At 35.8% G+C, this 13,202-nt stretch overlaps 1 protein-coding gene across 5 annotated transcripts in view; it reads right to left on the bottom strand.

Annotated features, from left to right (window-relative positions):
- dlgap2a (discs, large (Drosophila) homolog-associated protein 2a) overlaps positions 1-13,202 on the bottom strand; it is a 159,380-nt gene that overhangs the window by 119,831 nt on the left and 26,347 nt on the right. The window lies entirely within an intron of this gene.

The following is a 13,202-nucleotide window of genomic DNA, read 5'->3' as shown; positions in this document are numbered from 1 at the left end:
CGCCTTTTAAACATATTTCACAAATCTTCCATGTGGTTCAAGTAGAGTTATTCCAGAAGATTAACTGGATTTTTGGGGGTCATTTTCCAATTGGAAATTGAAGAACTCGAATGTAGTCTCAACTTTCTTTTTTCCACCCACTTTGTGAAATGTGTCGGTATCACTGTCAGGTAAGTACAGTAGTCCAATGGCATGATGCTAACACAAAAATGCTTGACAGGTGGTAGAGACTGATAGGTTTGAATGCCTGGACTTGTCCAAGCATTGTTGCTGGTATGGTGAAAAAGCAGCTTAATATTTCTAATTTTACCAGAAAACTCTCCTTAAAGGATTAAGCTTGTCTTATCTAGCAGCTATGAATTTCAGTCCTTCTTGAAGGTGCTGATTATTTTTTAGCAATGCTTCTTTCATAGTTGACACCCTCAAAGATGTTGACATCACTGTAGTACTCTGACACTTACGGTCCAATAGCATGCAGTATATGATAAGCTTTAATGTTAGTGGTTCTTGAGTTGTTTCTGAACATTATAACAAATTCCCATCAGTGGGGCAAAATGGCTGAAACTGAACCCAGTCGGGTGGTCTATGAAAATGATGTTAAACACATCAAAAGGTATTTTGATGTCTTTAGGAAGCCCTCAGTCTTCCTAAAGACTGAGGGCTTTTCCTTCAGAAAATTGGCTAAAATCAAGGCAAATGGCAGCAAACTGAACAATGCATATGATTCCTACTACCGTAATTCTAATAAGAAGAGTGATTAAACATGCTTCCAGATTTATGCCAGGATCTTCCATATCTCTATAAAACTCCCTGGTTGCTCGGCAACTTGTTGAAGGACTTTAAAGTATAAGTCGTTGGGGTTATATGTATATATTTGAGCCTATATGTGACCCTGCATAAAGAAGAGAAACATTCACATTTAATTTTCAAATCTTATTTTTAAAATAATTGGAATCTGAATTTTTATACTCTGGGAAAAAAAAAAAAACTTCAAGTGCATAATTAAAAGCTCCAAATTAAATTCAAACTTATGCCATTGAACACTATATGAAAACTTCTGACCCGTTTCTCTACGTGATCAAATCATGTGCTTGAAGGAGTATGAATATGATGCAGAAATATTATGCAGAATCAAAGCCTACTTGTTTGACAATGAATACACTTCAACAACGTGGCACATTTAGCTCGCGATCAATCCCTCTTATAGAGTATTTGGCTGAAACATCTATTGCCTGCTGTAACAGGGGAACAGGCTTTTAGCTGGAGTCCTTCGGCCTCAGCAGGGCTCAAGGTCACTTGGCAGAGCCTTTTCCCGGCAACCCAAAAGCTTCGGTGACAAACAGTGGCATACAGGACAGACGGGCTGTCAATCCAAATCTGTAGCCTTGAGAAATGAAGCTGGCTGGCTAAGCATCCGGCATTCTTACAGTGCACAACCAGGTGAAGTGGTAATTTATGAGCCTGCAGGAAAAATTCATTGTCCTTCAGCAGAAAGTTTGGTGCATATATAATGCTGATATTGTTTCCAGCCTCAATGAGATGAGAAAAATTGAAGACAGCAAGGGAAGACAATGAAAGAAACGGGCTGTCAGGGCTCTTGACAAGACTATAGCTCATCTTAGATCAGATGGCTTACCAGATTGACACATGTAGAATTTTTTATTTTCATGGCACTTTGCTTACTTTTTCTTCTTACAAAAAACAAACATGCGCTGCTCAAACTTTATGTTTTGACCTTAAGATCAGCAGAGTCGTTTTTTTCTTAATAACATACAAGAACAGCATTCAAAATATTTTTTTTCTGAGCAATCATTGATTATTTATATTACAAGAACAGATTACATGCCATGTACGTGAGAAACCATATGTGGTTTTAAATGGATTTTACTAATTTATAAGAAGACAAAAGAAACAATTCTAAAACTGACAGAGATTGAAAGCTAAATTGGATCAGACAGACCCACTTTGCTTTACAGGGCTCACAGCCTTTCAGTTATCTTACAAAAGTCTGGTTCTTTTGCAGCCTGAATGAAGCACTAATATGGCTCAGCATGTCATAGAAAATCCGCTTTCCTTCATCTGAGTTTCCCTGGTTTAATCTAAGAAAACATCCTGATACATAAAGTAAAACATCAATAAATAAATTTAAAAAAAAAGATCAGAACATCTCTCCATCTCTAAAAAAAAATATCGTAGGATGATTTCAGCTTCTTCCTAAGAATTCTTAATTAAAAAATACTTAAATTTACCATACAGGACAGCTGTTTGCTCAGAACGATGGCAAAGTAAGGCTCTATCTTTTCAAGCTTTCAGTTATGTATAATTCCAAACTAAAGTTGGAATTAGTTTGGGCTTTGACTGCCATAGAAGATAAATTCTCGTTTAAGCTGTCTTTCTACAACATCCGTAAAATAAAAATATCTGTCTCTACAACTTCAATGAAACTTGGACTTACCAAATGGTTTTGCTGGAAACCCTTTATTGGTTTAATTTAAAACCAATGACAGATGCATAAACAGATGGTTCATTCTATCCAGTGCCATGTATGTTCTGTTGTGTCGCCCACTTTGAAGATGCAAATGGAAGTAGGACCAGAGAGAGGAGGCAGAGGAGCTAATTTTTTTCACAGATTATCGCTCATATTATACTGCTACGACATGTATTGTATTTTAAAATATTATTATTATGATACATTTTTTTAAGAGAGTCGTGTGGAACTGGTCATTGCTTGAAAAAATATTTGTTGATGCTGGATTATTTATTATCAACTTTTGAGAAGTAGGTCCAGCACCTAATATTACAATTTACTTTTTCCATCCTTATTCTGCATTTTGCTTATGTATTGTCATTCTCAAAGCTCTACACATCCCATACCTATCTCTGCTCTCCTGTGTTAGGAGGTTTTTCAGTCGGCTAGAAAATTAGGCGTTCCTTGCGTGTGCGGGTGTATGTGTCTGTGTGTGTGTATTAGTGACTCAAATCTCATCTCACAAAAATATTAATTTCACGGGTCGCTGTCCCATACAAGCCACCATCCACGAAGGAAAAAGCATTAAGCGTTATTCCCTTTCATATTCAAACAGAGAACAGCAAAAGGGGGGAGGGGCATGCCAGACTTATCAAGGCTCTACTGTATGCAGTTTGTCCTTGTAATGAGGTTGAAGTCACTGCTAACTATTCATTCTGGTCATTCACCGGCAGGTCTTATCGGTGCTGTCGAATGACTTTTGCTAAATGATGTGCAAAAGGGGCATGTCTCATCTGTCTTGTTGCATTTGGCTGATTTGCTCTGGGCAGGTTGTCAGCATTAAATGACATACATGCCAAACACTATGAAGGCCACAGAGTGCTGAGGGAATGTTTAATGGAGAACAAGTTCAAAATGTAAAAAAAAAATAGAAAAGGGAAAGTGTACTGAAGTTTCATAGAATAACATGTTCTCTCAAATCTATGCTCAGACAGCTGTATAAATGTTTAAAGGGATACATCTTCAAAATTGGAAGGCAAGAAACTTAAACATTTTAAACTAATTTAATAAATCACAATTGACCTATCCAACTTTTCTGAAGTAAAGATACTTTCATAATACACATTTGAAAATGGAAAGTCACCTCCATTTATGGTTGATGACATCTCTCATGGTACCATCCTGAAAATCTGAAATCTGAGGAAGGATTGTTTTTCTGTCAAGAAGATGTCATTAAATACAGAAGCTTGAGCAAAGTCCTAAGGAAAACTACTTATAAAAAGTTGGTCATTTCATTGCTTTCTTTTTTGCCAAATGAGGCACACAAACAAGAGAACAATTCATTGCTGAATCTGAGTATTTTCACTTTAATCACATGAAGTTACTTTTTTGGGAAAACAGCATTTTTAAGTGATATGTCTAACCACAGATCAACTTACAGAGTTTGAATGGCATCAAAGACGGCATACTAGAAATGTTTTGACAAAACAGAGATTGATTATGTGTAGAAAGGTGAGACTTAGATTATTTTTGCATGTCTCCCTAATATACATTATTCTTGTGACAGTCACTAATGGAACAGCTGAAAGCTGCCAGAATTTTTGTGTTTCTAATAGTTTGTGTCACAAGTTGTTCAGTACATTTTGGCTACACTTCCAAATTTTGAATTAACATTAACAGTGGCCTTGTTTGGATCGGTACTTCTCTCTTTGCAGTGGAGGATGACTGTTTACAGCGCAGGCAATTTCTGTTCATATTCTTAGCATAGAATTGGTGCTTTACATACGTGACGGGCAAATGTTAACAATTGAATGAAATGTAAAATTTCAACACAGTCCACTCCTACATGGAGGCAATTGTTTCTCAACAGCCAAGAGCCCAGACCATCTGTATGACACAAATAGTGTCATTGGTACTGGTTTTTAAAAGGCTAATAGTGATGTACAACAAAACAGCGAAACTCATAAACACTGATCACGACATGTTGCTCTACAGTTGAACTGATTTTACAGAAAAATACAGCTATAAGCTTCAAATATGTTTTAAAGTATTTTAAATGAGAACACTTTATTTAGATTTCTACAAAACCCTGCTTAGCAACTATTTAAAGAAATCCCAAAAGGTCTGACCTGACAGACATCAAAACCTCTGTTATCAGCTGCACGATGTCAAACAGCAAAATCACTGCGACATTAAATGCATCCAAGAGGAAACCTCTAGGTCTATCAGACAAATCAAATCCAGAGTTAATTTGATTCTGTGCCTGTATTCCTGGCATATCTGGGCCTGCTTGCAGAATAATGGCTCTCTGCATCTATCTGCTCTTTCTGATTTCATTTGCTGTTATATTTTGTTTGTGCAAAGGGTGTGTGCTTGACTGTTATGAAACAAGCATGTCCACTGCTGTACTGTAGTCTTTCAAGGTGATGTCGCCTGCAGCATTTAAAGGAGCTACCTAATACAGACAAACCTCACAAGCTGCTAATACGTCGAGATTACAGGGTGCAGCATCGATCCATGCCTTAGCTGTATGTAACACACAGAGAAGGACTAGTGTACACTAGTGATGAGGTGGCCAAATCATTCACAGCAGATTTAAAATATGAGGGCTTGGAGGATCTCTCTCACATTCATAGTCTTAACTAGTTATGACAAAATTTAGTTGAAAATGCTAGTCTTAAATATGTATTTCTCATGTTTTTTTTTTCTTTTCTCTAGTTTGCAGATTCAACCATCTGGATATTTGTACTTACCAGAGTTTTTGAAATATGAGTTTTGAGAAGTGATATTTTATGCAGTCCCTGGTAAATTGTGGAAGAAAGTTTCAGAGTGAAGGCACTGCAATTGGAGAAGGTTCTGGCTCCCTAAGTTTAGATTAGTGTTGAGAGGAAGACGTAGGAGGTTAAAATTTAATGATTGTAAGCAAAGGAGTGGAGTACAGTTTGGAAATGGTGTAGTATCTGCCTCATAAGATCTTTGTTCTGATTTTGCTGTCCATAAGGGGTTGCTGCAGAGGAGGCAGAAGTTGTGAGAAGATATGGCGCAAGATTTTGGTCTATTAACTTGGAAGATTTACTGTATTTTTTTTTTAAAAGGTTTTATTGGCTCTAGTGGCCTTTATTTGATAGTTACTTGACAGGAAAGTGGGTAATGAGAGAAGGGGGAAGACATGCGGCAAAGGTCGCCAGGCCGGGAATTGAACCTGCGACAGCCGCAATGAGGACTAAGGCCTCTTTATGTGGGTTGTGCTTAAACCCTGCGCCACCACAGCACATCCCAGATTTACTGTATTTGAGTCAAAGAAAACAGTTGTAAAGACCGGTTAAGAGATTTTGCAAAAGATAGACGTGGGTGTCAACAGTGTAACAATGGAAATGGAGTCTGTAGTAGCCAATGAAATGTAGAAAGATGTAGTCAATTTTCCTTATTAAAGTCGAGTGTTAAGCACAGAATCTTGGGAAGCACAATGGCGGAAAGAGAAGCCAATGAGAAGGTTGAATTGTTGATTTAGATGAGTGTAATAACATCGAGGCAAATGATTCAGAGTTAGAAGACATAAGAATCTAAATTGTAATTTTAAGGGGAGCTATTTCAGTGTTGCTTTGTAAACAAAACCTGGATTGTTCGAGTTCAGACATTTCGTAAATTGTGATTTGAATTGCATGGTAATAGTACAATCCAGGTTTTTAGATAAAAAGGGAAGAGTAAGTTTGACATGTCTGGATCAACTCAGCTTTTTTTTATTTAGGGGATTATTGAATTGAGTCTGAATCAGGCACATTAAAGTTAATGATTTGTAAAAGGAAATAATTCACAAGGTTGGGTGGGAAGGGTAGATAATAATACTGTTGTATTTGGTTTTTTAGGAGTGTATGAAAAGGAATACAAATTATATATCAGTCAGAATATTGTTCAGTCTTATTTTTGCTGCCAAATAGGTCTTCAGCAACACAATGAATCTCACTTTGAAAAATTTATTGACTTACAATTGTATATATGAAAGAAAAATTGACATTGTGTAGCCCATAAAAAATAGACAAAGATGCTCTGTCTGTATGAGTGCAAGAGCCTTGTAGTGTAAAAGCACTTTGAGTGCCCAGCAAGACAAGGAAAGCACTATAAAAATGGGACTATTTCTGTTTCGTTCACTTATGTCAGCTTTCCTTTAATTTTTCATACAGTGTTCTATCTTCCCTCTGACAGATGACACTTGAACCAGTTTGTACCGTATTGTGAAAACAGTAACAATTGACATTTCTTCTTGGAGTTTCCATTTCTTTCAACTTTTTGAATCTATTTTAACCAAAACATTTCTTTAAGCATATTTTGCGGAAAATATTTTACAGCATTTGTTTTGAGACCTTCTTCTAGGTCAGCTTTTAATCACAGGTTTTATGTTTAAAGGCTCAGATTGTGACTGGAAACAGTTTGGAGATCGTCAGCAGTTTGTTTCTAATTTATCTCAGGCATCAATCCTGTAACACACCGTGGTGAAGCATGAATATTTATAGCCATGTGTAAATCGAGGGTGTGCTTACTCCAGCAAGGTGCATGATCAAAAACATGATCAACAGTGTGCAGTATTCTCAATCACAGTATTCCCAATTTCCATTTCAGCAATCTTACAATTACTTCTTATGCCCTCAAAGCTTAAATGAAATGTTCATATCTGCTTACGATTACTTTAACATCGCTTTCAGTAATTTGAAGATACGGATGCTATATAGGTATGATATGAGCCAATAATAACTTTTGATCTTTCTTTGCAATACAAGACATGTGTTGGTGTGTTTAACTTTTTTTACTGTTATATTTCTGTAAAAGAAAATGAGATGCATTGATACAGGAGCAATGATGATTACTGAACTGCCCAGAGAGGGTAGCATTTCTAGGTTCAGAGTCAGAACTAATGAAAAGAAGGCACTTGATGCAGACAAATAGTGCTTGCCCTGAAATATAATACAGCCTTACGTTCATGAGATGAGCTTCAGCGTATCACTGCACATACTGTAAGGAGGGTGATCTCATTTAGATTTGACAAAAGGTCTTGTGAGCTCAATGAGGAGTAAATCAGGGAGATTATACCTTACTGGATCCTACTACCATAGGTTTGATTAATTCCCACACTGGCCCTCAATACCAGGTGAGATGAACTGAGTGAAAAGGGATTGACACAAGTAATGAAATTAATCATACAAAATAGGAACTGAACCTTCACTTAAATATCCTCCATTTTTTTTATTTTTCAATAAAAGCATTCACACATATTTAAAGCATGGGGTGGTTTCTTCATGACTTCAATAAGTATACTTAAAAAATGAAACAAAGTCACCACTTTCTCAGAAAAATTGTGTTTATCTTTTGTAACAGTTTCTGCCCTGGCAACTTGTTCCTGGTTTTTCAGGGTGCTTCACAAATGTCTGTTAAGACAAACTGCTTGATGGTAAAAAGTGTCAGATGTAAAATATTTAGTTTAGTCTCATAAAAATGTCCTAAATTAGGTCAGAGTATTACATTACACTAGCTGAAACAATAAGGGCATTCAGGTCTATATTAAAATTAAACATAATGACAAAATTAGGAGACATTTATCTTCATGATGCTCACTGAACAAATAGAAATGTCTTTCCTTATTAAGATTTGTTCTAAACTTGCTTAAAGCACCAATTAACTGATCATTAACTTGCAATTTCAACTAATTTCATAGGTCCTCTTGCAGAAAATTCTGTCTGCATATGTTGGACTCTGCATCTGGTGTTTGCTGCAGAAAGTCCAATTAGTGGTCACAGTTGATGTTTACTGAAAAAAATAAAATAAAAATACAGTCAGCAGACTGTGAACTCGTGTTCCACCTTAGGTTCATTGACAGTCAGGTCAATGAACTGTAATTTAAAAGACAGAAACAACAAATGAATTTATGACAAACAATTAACATGCTTCATTTATTTTGAAGAGGGAAATTGTTTCTGCTAATTGTGTGCAATTAATTTAAAAAGTCACAATTTGTAAAACAAAATTCCCTCTATTCTCTTAAGATTTGCTTTTCACAAAAATAAGGATTGTAAACTCATCACTGATTTCCTTATCCTCCAGCAGAGTTTAGAACCTCCAAAATTGTCCTTCTACTTCATGGTGCAACAACATAATCTTTTCTACAGCATCTTAAAACCTCCGTCATCATAGTAAATCTTGTGTATATTTGCCTGCTTATTGGATATTACCAGCAGCGCAGCAAAAACTGACAAAAGGATCACAGTGGTTTATGTGAAACAGCCGGTTATCTGATCTGACAGACTGCAGGGGCTCATGGCTGTTCAAATACACCGAGATAGAGGTGCTGTTCTCCTCACCATAGATTTACCCAAAAATACAGGTTTTATTAAAAGCTAATGGCAATTTAGTGTGTTTTAGTTTAGTTTTAATTTATTGTTTTACTTTGCTAAAGACCAGGAACAAGCTACTACAGTAAGACATCTACAGCTTCAAAATGTACTTTATGATAAATTCAGTTGTTCATTAAGAGTGAAACAGTCGGACAGTTGAAGGGAGGACATGAGCAACACATTTCCAGGACATCTTCACATGCTGGATTGTGCACATCATGGCGCTTTGAGGTTTATCACAAATTATAGAGCCCCTACTCATCACTGTCTTTTGTATCATAGAGTAAAATGGCCGAGTGCATCTGCTTGGGTATTGTTATGTTTTGATTTACTGAGCAAGTCTGAAGTGGACAGCACCATATATTTAATCTTCTTTAAACTTCAAACAAGGCCAATGGCCTCTCCTGATTAAAACTTTTAGTGTTCCTCACTTCAGAGCAGAAAAAAGGAAGAAATCTTTTAGCTTTTCTGCTACACCCTCATGGAACAGTTTGCAATCAGAGGTTAAACTTACTTTACTCAAGTATATCTGAATATATTTTATTTTGTAACCGTGTGTTGTAACTGTGTTGAAACTGAATGTTTGGGGGGTTTTTATGCTGCCATTCTTGGTCAGGTATCTCTGGTAAAAGTGATATTTGAACGCAGTAAGACAAACTTGGTTAAACAAAAGTTATTATTATTGTATATAAGTTATTGTTATTATTACTGCATTTAGAATCTTAAATTACAGGCAATGTGTAAACTCATTACAATAAGCTAAAGGTATTAATTTTTAATATGGAAAAATAGTGGAAAATCAATGTTCTTTAATATGTAGAACCTCTATTTCAGACACTCAGATATAATTGGATAATGATCTTGAAGAGTTGTTCATGGGAACTTGCGGGATGTGGTGAATGTACTGTTAAACTTCTTCTTAACCAATAAATGTCAAAAATGAAAATTCCAGTTTCAAATTTTCTGTATAACGTGAAACACTTAAAGTGTTATGTTTTGTGGGTTCGATAGGACCAAACTGCTGATAGGAGAAAGGGATAATTATAGAGCATTTTCTTTTATGAACCATGACTAAAAAATCTACATGTCTTGAGCAGAGAGGGAGGTAGCAAAACGACAGGAACAATGGGTAACATCATAGTGTTTACATTGTGTGCATTCAGTTTGTATTATCGGTCAGTCCACCTTGCACTATTTATCAGCTGACTCTCATGATACAACCAGACAACTCAAGAACTGCTTCTCATCTTTATCTGAAATAAGATTAAGCTTGTCAAGTTTAAAGCACTCACTTTGTATGAGAGCATTCTATTTTTAATTAGTCAGCCATACTCCACTTTGCAATTATGTTTGACTGCTGACTGATGCATCCTTCCGCCTCTTTCACTGCCTGAACTTGGATGCTTAGAAGGGTGGTTGTGCTTTGAAGAGTCAGCATACATGAAAATACTACAGGAAGAAGAACAGGAGTGGCAGCATTTAAGAAACAAAAAGGTCCCTTCAGTTCATTTGTTTGGGAACATCTTGAACCCAGTCAAGAGTCAAAAACACAAGATGTATTACTTGCTGATGTCTGCACCATTCAGACCAAATCTGAGCAACCAACATGTGAACACATGGGATATGTGTGTGTATACACAATGATGAACTGAGTGAAATACCACAGACTGAATTTATATAGATAAATATCTGTTGATAAATTCTATTTCAAACTGGTGTGAATTTTCTCAGAGACTGCACCTGAAGAGAGATTTTATCTAATGTCTTGTTATAGAAACCCAAATTTGCCTTTAGAAGTGGAAAGGAAAAGACCCATGTGAAGTGAAATAGAAGAAAAGAAAGACATGGTTGATAATGAAGTTGATATGCTTGATTTGACTTTGTGCAGTCTGCTTTTGTACACAAAGCAAAGCGGTTGTGTATGTGCACAAAAAAGATGAATAATTATAGGAAGTGTCTGTTCAAACTATAACATAGTTTTATTTCTAAGTTAAATTTATTATCAAGAAAGTGCCAAAACATAAGTGTAATTTACTGCTACATAAAAAAATGCCCTATTTGTCTATAGATAAACATTCAATGCACACGAGAATAAATAAACTTTTGTCTGCAGAAGGGAGAAAAAATAACCTTATCTCAGAACTTCTTTCTTCTTCATTATTCACCGTTAGTCTGACACAAGATCAAAAAAGTATTTTTGAAATCTATACAATATTTGGTGTCTGTTATAATATTATTCCAAAAAAAGAAAAAAAAACCTAAATCTGCCTGTTGACACTGAAGTCATGAGACAGAAGCTAACCTAGCTCATGTTCATTTTCTAATATGTTCATTAAATTAATGCCGGTGTTTGTCACAGGGCAGAATGATGATTGTGTCTGTGTGGCTGCAATGTAGAGTTTTCCACCATCATGATTGAGTGCATGAATGTATGAGTGACTCAGTGAAGCACTTTTGAGTCCTCTGCTCTAGATAAGGCATGAAACAAGTAAAGGCCATCTACTATTTAGTTTGTTGAAAAGCAGCTGAACACAACATTTTCAATATGTTGAGGGTTTGATTTTCTTAGGCAAGCTTCATCAACACAGATCAAAGTTGCCTCTTATTGCAAATAGTGTAGCTGCTGTGTAACGACATAAATGCATTGTGACTTAGTTTATTTTATAAATTTGTAATCTCATCAATCTCATTCTGCAGCTGGATATTTTCCTCCATTGTTGAGCAACTGGTATATCTAACCAGGATCTGTCCAGGACCAATACTCTGAGGAAGTTTCTGTCCCAAATATGAGGCAAGTAGTTAATATTTATTGTGCCATTAAAAAGGTCAAACCATTCTAAATCTCCAGAAAGGCAGAAAATAATAAACTATAACTTCCAATTGACATTGTGTTTTTTCATTATCGGTGTGGGGTATTAGAAAATAGTTATTCTATAGTTGAGCTTGCTGAAGAGCCATTCCCTTGAGCTTTTCATTTAATTTTAACTAAAGAAAAATTCAAATAACAAATTTCATCTACACCACCAGCTATGGATTTGGTTCTGTTTATGACTGCTATAATGAAGTTGTTGGATGGCACAGTGATTGTGACCACGTCTGTGCTCCGGTTGTCACAATTATAGCTGTGCAAATTAGCTTTTAATGGGTGCAAACAACAACTGTAAGCAGCAATTGTGTGTGCACTATGACTGTGCATGTTAAATTTGGTGATGTAATGGTCAGAACACAAAGCCCTGCAGGTACTAATTATAACATCATCTAGACACAGCCAAATACTAAAGGATAGCCATATCCAGCCACAAACCAACTGTTAGAACCAAACATTGCTGTTCCAGATATTTTTTTAAAGCTAGCAGCTGAATACCGTCAGAAATAAGCTTTTTAAAATGCATAGTGGCCACTAAATGCTACAACATTATTAATCTCTTGTATAGAATCTGCAGTGTTTTCTTTGTCTGGGACTGGATTATCAGACTTAATAATCCTCCAACTGTTCATGTGCATCACATATTGCAAATTAAGACAAGTGTAATCCACAAATAATAATAATAAAAAAATATGCCAGTAACAATTGTTCAATGTAAAAAAAAATCCCTGGTAAAATGTGCAGTTTCTCTATATTAAAAGCACTCTGCAAAATGAAAAATGTAAAACATTTTCTAGCAAAAACAACTGCAATGTTGTTTAGAATTTTTTATGTCCTGTCAGGAAGACGGGGCATAAATCATGCACAAACTATACTGAAAGTGTGAAAATGCAGATGTATGGTTATCAAAAAACTGATAAAGAAATCTTTATTTTCTCATTTTCATCAAATATGTGCAAACAACAACATAAAACGATTGCATAATTGGGAGGTTTAAGGAAAATGATGCATGGTTTTAAAATAACATAAATATGAATGTAACTTGCCAATCCAATAGCTTGCCATCATCAGTGTGACCGATTTAATTGTAAAGCATCTTTGAATGTTCTAATAAAGCGTCACATATTTTTCATGTCATTTTTACAAGCATAGTTTAATCTAAATTATTCCATTACAGCTTGTGGTAGCCTGTGATCATCTGAGACTTCTTTCTTTCTGAAAAGAGTTTGTGCAACTCTTCCACAGTGAGGTCTTTAAAGCTTGGCATATATTTTATAAGTTAACCCTGCTTTAAAGACCTGCACAACTTTCTGTGAAGTCTCTGTGATCCTGTTTATTCACTGTTTTCTAACCAGTCTCTGAGACCTTCTCAAATCCTTTCCTAAGTTGCACACACACTGACTCTTTGCTAATTAGGTTCTTCTGATGGCAAGTGGTTGAACTGGATTTTATTTTGTACTATCTGAGAGGGCGGGGCAGCATGCAA

The sequence above is a fragment of the Xiphophorus couchianus genome, chromosome 19 (genome assembly GCF_001444195.1).
Source record: "Xiphophorus couchianus chromosome 19, X_couchianus-1.0, whole genome shotgun sequence".
Classification (NCBI taxonomy): domain Eukaryota; kingdom Metazoa; phylum Chordata; class Actinopteri; order Cyprinodontiformes; family Poeciliidae; genus Xiphophorus; species Xiphophorus couchianus.
Note: the sequence above shows the minus strand (reverse complement) of the source record. Positions and strands in the feature narration are given on the sequence as shown.